Below are 8,531 nucleotides of genomic sequence, written 5' to 3'. Positions count from 1 at the left end.
TCGGGACGGCCGTAGCATGGAGCCGCCGGCGGGGAAGGAGGAAGTGGGTGGTGGTTGCTTCCGCGGACACGGCCGGGGCTGCCTCCCTCCGGACCCCCGGGAGAGCTCAGCCCAGCTGCGCCTCGAGAAGTCGAGGGCTGTGGGGACTCTTCCTGTCCGGGGGGGCGGTTGCAGCGGGGAACCCCCCCCCGGACTGGGACAGGGAGGAAAGGGTGAAGCTGGGCGGAGGCATAAAATGGGGTGTAGACCCTCTTGTAGGGTTACCCGAGGAGGGGGCATGGTGGGTTGGGGGTGCCTGGCCCGCGGGGGTTTGCCTCCTGCGTCCCTCCCTCCCTGACTCCCCGCTTCTCTCTCCCCACAGAGCACCAGCACGCTCGTTACAACCCGCTGCGGGATGACTGTGTGCTGGTGTTGGCCTACTGGGTGAAGTGCCCCTGGCAGGGGCAGCTGGAGAAGCCGCCCCGAGGACGTGTCCCACTGGGACCCCAAGAACCCCCTCTGCCCTGGGGCCAACGGCAAGGTACTGCCAGGGACCCAGGCATCCAGGCTCCCCCTGCTGCCCCATTCCCCCCCAACCCCATCTCTCATCCCAGCAGGTGAACCCTCTTTACGAGGGCACATTTGTCTTCCCAAATTACTTACCCGCGCTGCAGCTGATGCTCCCGAGCCTGGTAACTTCTGGGGGAAGAGTAGGCTGCTGGGAACCTCCAGGCTCAGGTACTGGGGTGGGGGGGGGCTGGAGCTGGAGGGGCATGGGTGCTGCCCTGGTCCTCTCTCCCTCCCTGCTCTCTGTCCTTCCCCAGGTGACAGCGATCACTCCTTGTTTCAAGTGACAGCAGCCTGGGGTGTGTGGTGAGTACCCCCATGGCTCCAGAAGGTCCAGGCTGTGATGTCAGCCGAGACCCGTTGGATGAAGCAGGACTGAGCCTGCACCCCTCCTTGCGGTGCCTGTTCTGTGCATGCCCCCTGTTTTGGGGGATTTTAGGGGTCTCATCCTTGTTCAGCTTTCCCTGTCCCTCTGTGACCCAGCAGGGCCACAGGGTTCCCTGAGGATGCCCCGCAGCCCCAGTCACGTGTCTCATCTGCAGCAAGGTGATATGCTTCCACCCCTAGTCGGACCTGACACTGCCCCTCATGTCCCTGGCGGAGATCTGGGCCGTGGGCGGATCTGTTGGCCGAGCTGGGTGCCTCCTACCCCTGGGTGCAGGTCTGGGGCTGGTGGGGTCTGCCCTTCTCTCCCTGCCACAGGGGACTTGGGTGGAGGTGGAAGGCTGGGGCTGGGTGTTCTGGCAGCACCCACAGTTGGGACCCTCCCAGCTGCGTGTGGGCCCCCCATCCCCACCTGTACCACCCCTGCCTGGGCGGGTCCTGCTGGCTGCACCTCTTCCTTTGCAGATCTTTGAGAACAAGGGAGCCATGATGGGTTGCTCCAACCCACACCCCTACTGCCAAGTGAGGCTGTCCCACCCGTGACCTGGCTTAACTGCGAGTCCCTGTGGGCGACCCTACAACAACAAACCCAGGCAGAAGATATGAACAGGAATCACCCCCCTGGTCCCAAAGCATTCTGCAGCAAGGATCCACCCCATACTTGTCCTGTCACCTCCCCTCCTGGGGACCATCCTTTGCGGCTGCCACATGTTGGACTCTCTGCCTGGTGGCAGCATGGCTGGGGCACCCCTGCAAATGGGGGGTACTGACACCCCATGTGGGGGTGGCATGACTGGATCCTCCCAGCTTGGCAGTGTTTGTGGGAGTGGCTGTGGTGTGAGCCCAGAGCACCCAGGGGATGGTGAGGCACTGCAGAGGGGATGTGTTCGTGTCTCTGGGCTGGGTGATGGGGCAGGGTGGCATGGCAGGGGGGTTGGGTAGGTAACCTGGCCCTGTGCCCTGATTTAAAGAAATCCAAACTTAAGAAATTCAAACTTAATAACATCAAAGAGTTATTAAGTTGACATCTTTATTACAGCACCAGACGCATGGGGGATATCTCCACCTAACATGTGTGCCTCATGTTACCAGCATCCAAATTAAATAGAGTACATACATTCATATTCATAATGATTATTTGCATAGTCATAATAATTCTGGGAAATGATTAACATATTCAAATGTCCTTAACGCATGCGCTGTTAAATGAGTCTGTGGTCTCTGGTGGTCGTTTACAGCACTTAGCCACCTTAACTTGTCTGTCCTTTAGATGAACTCTTTTCTCATTGGTCCCTTCCACCTGTCTTTTGCTTATCTCAACCTTGTGCTGGTTCTTGTCAGCTGTGTGGTGAAGATTAACCACAGGATAAAAGAATTCTTCCACGGTACAGTTATCTTACACAATCCTTATAGAAGAAAATTCAATGGAAACTCATATTTGATTGATTATGCATGTTAAAAACCTTTTCCTTGTCTCATACCTTTGTTTCAGCCCCAGTGTCCCTCCCAGATGTGCGCCAGCAGCTTCCTCCTGAATGAGGCGTGCCTGGAGGACCACACTCAGGGGCAACACCTGAGACAGCACAGAATGCCCATACTGCTGGAGTATGCTGAGCAGGAGATTTGCTGGAAGGTGAGGATGTGGCTGTCATCTCTTCCCCGGGTGCTGGATGTGTGCTGGGGTGGGCCGACCAGCTCCCAAAAGCAGGGCTCCTGGGAGCACTCATCCCCGGGGCATCCGGGCTGCATGTGTCCCCATTGAGCACAGTGTCCTGCAGGAGCTGCAGGTGGAGAATATGGACTGGCTGGTCATGGTGCTATACTGGGTCACCTGGCCCTTCCAGATCCTGCTGCTGCCTCGCTGCCATGTCCACCACCTCCAGGACCTCTGTGAGGGCGAGAGGGACACTGAGTGGCTCCACACTCTGACAGCCCCTGTCCCATGTCCGTTGGGCTTGGCCTTCATTAGGAGGCAGCTCTGCAGCAGCCTTGCTGGTGCCAGAGGGTCTGCGTTCCCCTGGGGTGCAGGGCTGCCAGGTTTGTCTTGGGCGGGACAGGCACCTCTGTTATGCTAGGGCAGGAGCTGTGCGTCCAGGCGCAGGCTGTACCAGTGGGGGGACTGTCATCCTTTCTGGGGTGATGAATCATGTGGTGCCCCATATTTTTGGGGTGCTGGCTGATTATGAATGGGGGTTCCTCCTGCCATGTTGCTCAGGCTGTCTGCATGGATTGGGGGGGGGGGGCTAGCCAGTGTATCACTCCTGCCTGTCACCGATGTCCACCCAGGAAGGGGTGCCAAGGGTAACCCTCCCCAGCTGGGTGTGCTGCCCGCCCTCAGTGGCGGCTGACCAGCTTGGGGTGCAACTCCCCAGCACTCCCCTGCAGGCCTGGCCTCCATCATGCAGAGGCTGCTCATCAAGTACGACAACCTCTTCGAAGTCTCCTTCCCCTATTCCATGCACTGGCATGGCGAGTGGGGTGACCAGGTGACCCTCAAGACCCTCTCATCTGCATCCTCATCCCCTCCTTGGGGCTCATGCAGTGGCTGCACCCCTGGCAGGAGCCCCCATGGGCCCCTATCTGGAGAAGGACTGTGGGCACTGGCAGCTCCATGCCCACTACTACCCCCCACTGCTCTGCTCCGCCATTATCTGCAAATTCATGGTGGGCTATGAAATGTTGGTGCAGGTGCAGTGGGGACCTCATAGAATCAGAATAGTTTGAGTTGGAAGGGACCTTTAAAGGTCATCTAGTCCAACCCCCCCGCAATGAGCAGGGACATCTTCAACTAGATCAGGTTGCTCAGAGCCTCATCCAACCTGAACTTGAATGTTTCCAGGGATGGGGCATCTACCATCTCTCTGGGCAACCTGTGCCAGGGTTTCACCACCCTCATTGTGAAAAATTTCTTCCTTGTATCTAGTCTAAACCTATCCTCTTTTAGGTTAAAAACATTACCCCTTGTACTATCACAACAGGCCCTGCTAAAAAAGTCTGTCCCCATCTTTCTTATAAGCCCCCTTTAAGTACTGGAAGGCTGCAATAAGGTCTCCCCGGAGCCTTCTCTTCTCCAGGCTGAACAACCCCAACTCTCAGCCTGTCCTCATAGGAGAGGTGTTCCATCCCTCTGATCATTTTTGTGGCCCTCCTCTGGACCCTCTCCAACAGGTCCATGTCTTTCCTGTGCTGAGGGCTCCAGAGCTGGATGCAGTACTCCAGGTGGGGTCTCACCAGAGCGGAGTGGAGGGGCAGAATCACCTCCCTCAACCTGCTGGCCACGCGTCTTTGGATGCAGCCCAGGGTACGGTTGGCCTTCTGGGCTGCGAGCGCACATTGCCGGCTCATGTCCAGCTTTTCATCCACCAGTACCCCCAAGTCCTTCTCGGCAGGGCTGCTCTCGATCTCTTCATCCCCCAGCCTGTACTGATACCGGGGGTTGCCCTGTCCCAGGTGCAGGACCCTGCACTTGGCCTTGTTGAACCTCATGAGGTTCACACAGGCCCATGCCTCGAGCTTGTCCAGGTCCCTCTGGATGGCATCCTGTCCTTTAGGCGTGTCAACCACACCACTCAGCTTGGTGTCGCCTGCAAACTTGCTGAGGGTGCACTCAATCCCACTGTCTATGTCACTGATGAAGATATTAAACAGTACTGGTACCAATACAGACCCCTGAGGGACACCACTCATCACAGATCTCCATCTGGACATTGAGCCCTTGACCGCTACCGTCTGGATGCGACTGTCTAACCGATTCCTCATCCACCCAACAATCCACCCATCAAATCCATATCTCCCCAATTTAGAGAGAAGGATGTTGTGGGGTACCGTGTCAAAGGCCTTACAGAAGTCCAGAGAGACAACATCGGTAGCTCTTGCCTTGTCCACTGATGTGGTCACTCCATCAGAGAAGGCCACTAGGTTGATCAGGCAGGACTTGCCCTTGGTGAAGCCATGCTGGCTGTCTTGGATCACCTCCCTGACCTCCATGTGCCTTAGCATAGCTTCTAGGAGGATCTGCTCCATGATCTTCCCAGGCACAGAGCTGAGGCTGACAGGTCGATAGTTCCCAGGGTCATCCTTGCTACCCTTTTAAAAAATGGGTGCAATGTTTCCCTTTTTCCAGCCTCCAGGGACTTCAGCTGACTGCCATGACTTTTCAAATATCACGGAGAGTGGCTTGGCAACTACATCAGCCAATTCCCTCAGAACTCTGGGATGCATCTCATCAGGTCCCATAGACTTGTGTATGTTCCGGTTCCTCAGGTGGTCTCGAACCTGATCTTCTCTTACAGTGGGAGGCACTTTGCTCCTCCAGTCCCCGTCTTGCAGTCCATCCACTCGAGAGGTGTGGGAAGAGAGACTGCCAGTGAAGACCAAGGCAAAGAAGTCATTCAGTATCTCAGCCTTCTCCGCATCTGTTGTTACCAGTCTGGCAGCCTTGCTCATCAAGGGGGGTATGTTGGGATCACTCTGCACGGCTCGACCTTAAGGAGAAGGAGCTGTGGGATTGAGAAGGTGGTAAACAGCTGGATATCTGCACGGCTCGGCCTTGAGGAGAAGGAGCTGTGGTAGACAGCTAAGAAGAAGCAAGGAAAACAGGGACACCTGCAAGCAGCAATCCTGACTCTGTGAGGGGCGCGTGGACAGCGCGTGATATCTTGTATATAGCCAATTACAATAATGTGTGTAACAAGCTGTAACCAATCATGAGTGTGTGCGCAGTGACTAAGCGAAAATTATGATATATATTGGAGTCAGACAAGACAATAAACGGCATTGACCTGATCATATTGGTCGTATGCGTCATGTCCGAGACTTCCGCATCAGGTGGCGCCCGAACAGGGACCCTCTCGTTGATGCTTCCCGGAGCAGCAGAGACAGCAAAGGGGGTGCGGAAGCCAGCCATAGCAGGCACTGCCCCGGTGCCTGGAAGTCGCTAGCGCAACTGAGGAAACTGTTGGAATCTCGCCCTGATCAGGTGAGCGGCTGGGGAGGAGATGGGGTCCACGCTAACAAAAGAGGAAGAAGCAGTGGTTAAGCTCCTCCAACTAATCCTCTCTAAGAGTGGTGTACAGTATGAGGAAGCCGGCCTAAAAAGATTATTGGTATGGGTGTGGCAAAAAGGACTAATCCCCTCAGTAAATGAGGCTTTTGAGATCCCGATTTGGGAAGGAATTGGTGCAGCACTGAGGAATGAAGTCAGCACAGGCAACAAAGACAGTATAAAGTTTCCGACGCTCTGGAGGTTGATCCTAGAGACATTAAAAGAACTAAAGGCAGAACGCATCGCATGAAGAAGGGGCGATAGTCAGACTCCTGCCGCATATGCTCTCTAAGAGAGGACTGAAATATGATGAATATACACTTAGAAGGCTTCTAATTTGGTGCCGAAAAGGGTACCCCCCCGATCCGTCTGTGGCGTTTAAGGCAGAGACGTGGGAGGAGATAGGAAAAATGTTATAGGAACATATTGGGAACGGAGATAAAACCGCCACAGAGTTAGTGACGGCGTGGAAGTTGATATTAACCACATTAAAAGCCTTGAAGGCAGAGAGAAAAGCTGCAGCTGATATGGAGGAGGCTGTTAAACCGTCTTCAACCAATCCCTTTTTAACTGAGTCAGAGGGTCCAGGACCTTCAGCGACTCCGACTGCACCTCCTGAGGTGCCAGATGCACCGGGTGAACCGGCTACATTAGATAAGTCAGAGAAACAGATCTACGATGATATATGTGAGGGCAAGACGGGACAACGTTGCCCAGAACAATGTACTCAATGTTCCCCTGTGTGCCCATGTGAAAGATCAATGGGGCGAGTCTCGAAAGGAGATGGCCAAGCAGCGGAGCTAGCAACAACGTGGTGATTGCTATTCGAGACTGTTTTGAAGAGCCAGGGGCTAGCAGCAGACTCTGCAACAGCTTTTGAGTTACCTACCTGGGAGAAAGCAGGGAAATTGGTGTTTGAGGCAGCCTCCAAAGGGGATCATACGGCTGCGAAAGTGTTAACAACCTGGCGATTAGTCAGAGACTCTATAAAGGCGATAAAATCAGAGCGGACGGCGGTGGCAGCAGCTGCCGCTGCCACAGCCTCGGGAGAGAAGGGAGGCCGAGCTGGGGATGATGAGAACGAGCGATCCCCCGCCCGCCCCGCCCCCCCCCACACACCCCCGCCCCCCCGCTAACGCAACCAACGGAGGTGGCGAGTCCTCCTTGGTCCCTGCCTCCTGACCTAGAACATGAGCGCTGGTCGCCCGTGCCGCAACAGGAGGGGGCTGCCTGGGACGATCCTTCCCCCAAGTCGAGATACGACCCTGCCCAACATTGGTGAGGCATGAGACAAGAGGCCTTGGCAGAGGGGGAGGGGACAGAGTGAAGTGGGTACCGGCCAGGTCGGTACGTCCGGCAGTGTCGTGGTTTAGCCCCAGCCGCCAACTAAGCACCACACAGCCGCTCGCTCACTCTCCCTCCCACAGTGGGATGGGGGAGAGAATTAGGAAAAAACCTCGTGGGTTGAGATAAACACGGTTTAATAGGACAGAAAGAAAGAAGGGAACAATAATGATAATACCAACAAAGGAATGTACAAGAACAAGTGAGACCCAATACAGAAATTGCTCACCACCCCGTGATCGACAGCCCGTCCCCGAGCAGCGATTTCCGCCCCCCGGCCAACTCCAGTTTATGTACTGGGCATGACGTCGGATGGTAGGGAACATCTCTTTGGCCAGTCTGGGTCAGCTGTCCCGGCTGTGTCCCCTCCCAGCTCCCCGTGCACCCCCAGCCTGCTTGCTGGCAGGCCAGCACAAGAAGCTGGACTGTCCTTGACGGCTCAGCAACAACCCAAAACATCAGCACATTATCAACAGTTCCTCATCCCAAATCCAAAACACAGTCTCACACTAGCTTCTGTGAAGAAAACCAGCTCTATCCTGGCTGAAACCAGGACAGGCAGTAAGACCAGAAGATGCTGTCACACATCCCACGGACGCAGTCAACTCCGACGTACCGCCAGCTGATGCTTTCGCTCTTTTTTATGTGGAATGACGGCTCGTTGACCGTCTCAGCGGCTCTCCCTGGACATTCAAGAGCAGGAACTTCAATATGCCATATTTGTAAAACGGTGTTGTGGGTTTGTTCTATGTCGTTGTAATTATTGTCACAAATGTATCATTTCTTTTACAGGGAATCAAAGAGTATATTTCAATTGCTTTTTTACCATTCCCTTAGCAGCTGAGGATGCAGAGAAGTTTGCCTTTATGGTACCATCGGTAAATAAAGGAGAGCCAGCGAAGAGGTATCATTGCGTAGTATTACCGCAAGGAATGAAAAATTCACCTACGATGTGTCAGACATTTGTGGCATGGGCTCTAGAACCGGTGTGGAAAAAGTATCCAGATTTAATAATGTATCATTATATGGATGATATATTAATAGCAGGGACACAATTGAATGCAGACCACATTTTACAGTACTTGGAGCACGATTTAGGAAAACGGGGTTTAAAAATAGTGCCGGAAAAAATTCAAAAGAAGGGACCACGGCAATATTTGGGCTGGATTATTACCAGTGGAGCGGTCTGCCCACAAAAAATAAAGGTTAATTT

General features: G+C 54.5%; 1 pseudogene across 1 annotated transcript; it reads left to right on the top strand.

Moving 5' to 3' along the window:
• Window positions 1-16: 16 nt before the first annotated feature.
• LOC309415145 (galactose-1-phosphate uridylyltransferase-like) lies at window positions 17-3,654 on the top strand (annotated as a pseudogene). Its single transcript has 10 exons — window positions 17-167; window positions 362-520; window positions 597-671; window positions 804-852; window positions 1,089-1,207; window positions 1,396-1,452; window positions 2,441-2,563; window positions 2,709-2,838; window positions 3,316-3,408; window positions 3,491-3,654. The product of its transcript is annotated as a galactose-1-phosphate uridylyltransferase-like (transcript).
• Window positions 3,655-8,531: the final 4,877 nt, after the last annotated feature.

Source organism: Phaethon aethereus (assembly GCF_964289735.1).
Source record: "Phaethon aethereus genome assembly, chromosome: W".
Lineage (NCBI taxonomy): Eukaryota > Metazoa > Chordata > Aves > Phaethontiformes > Phaethontidae > Phaethon > Phaethon aethereus.
This window is presented reverse-complemented; position numbering and strand designations above follow the sequence as displayed.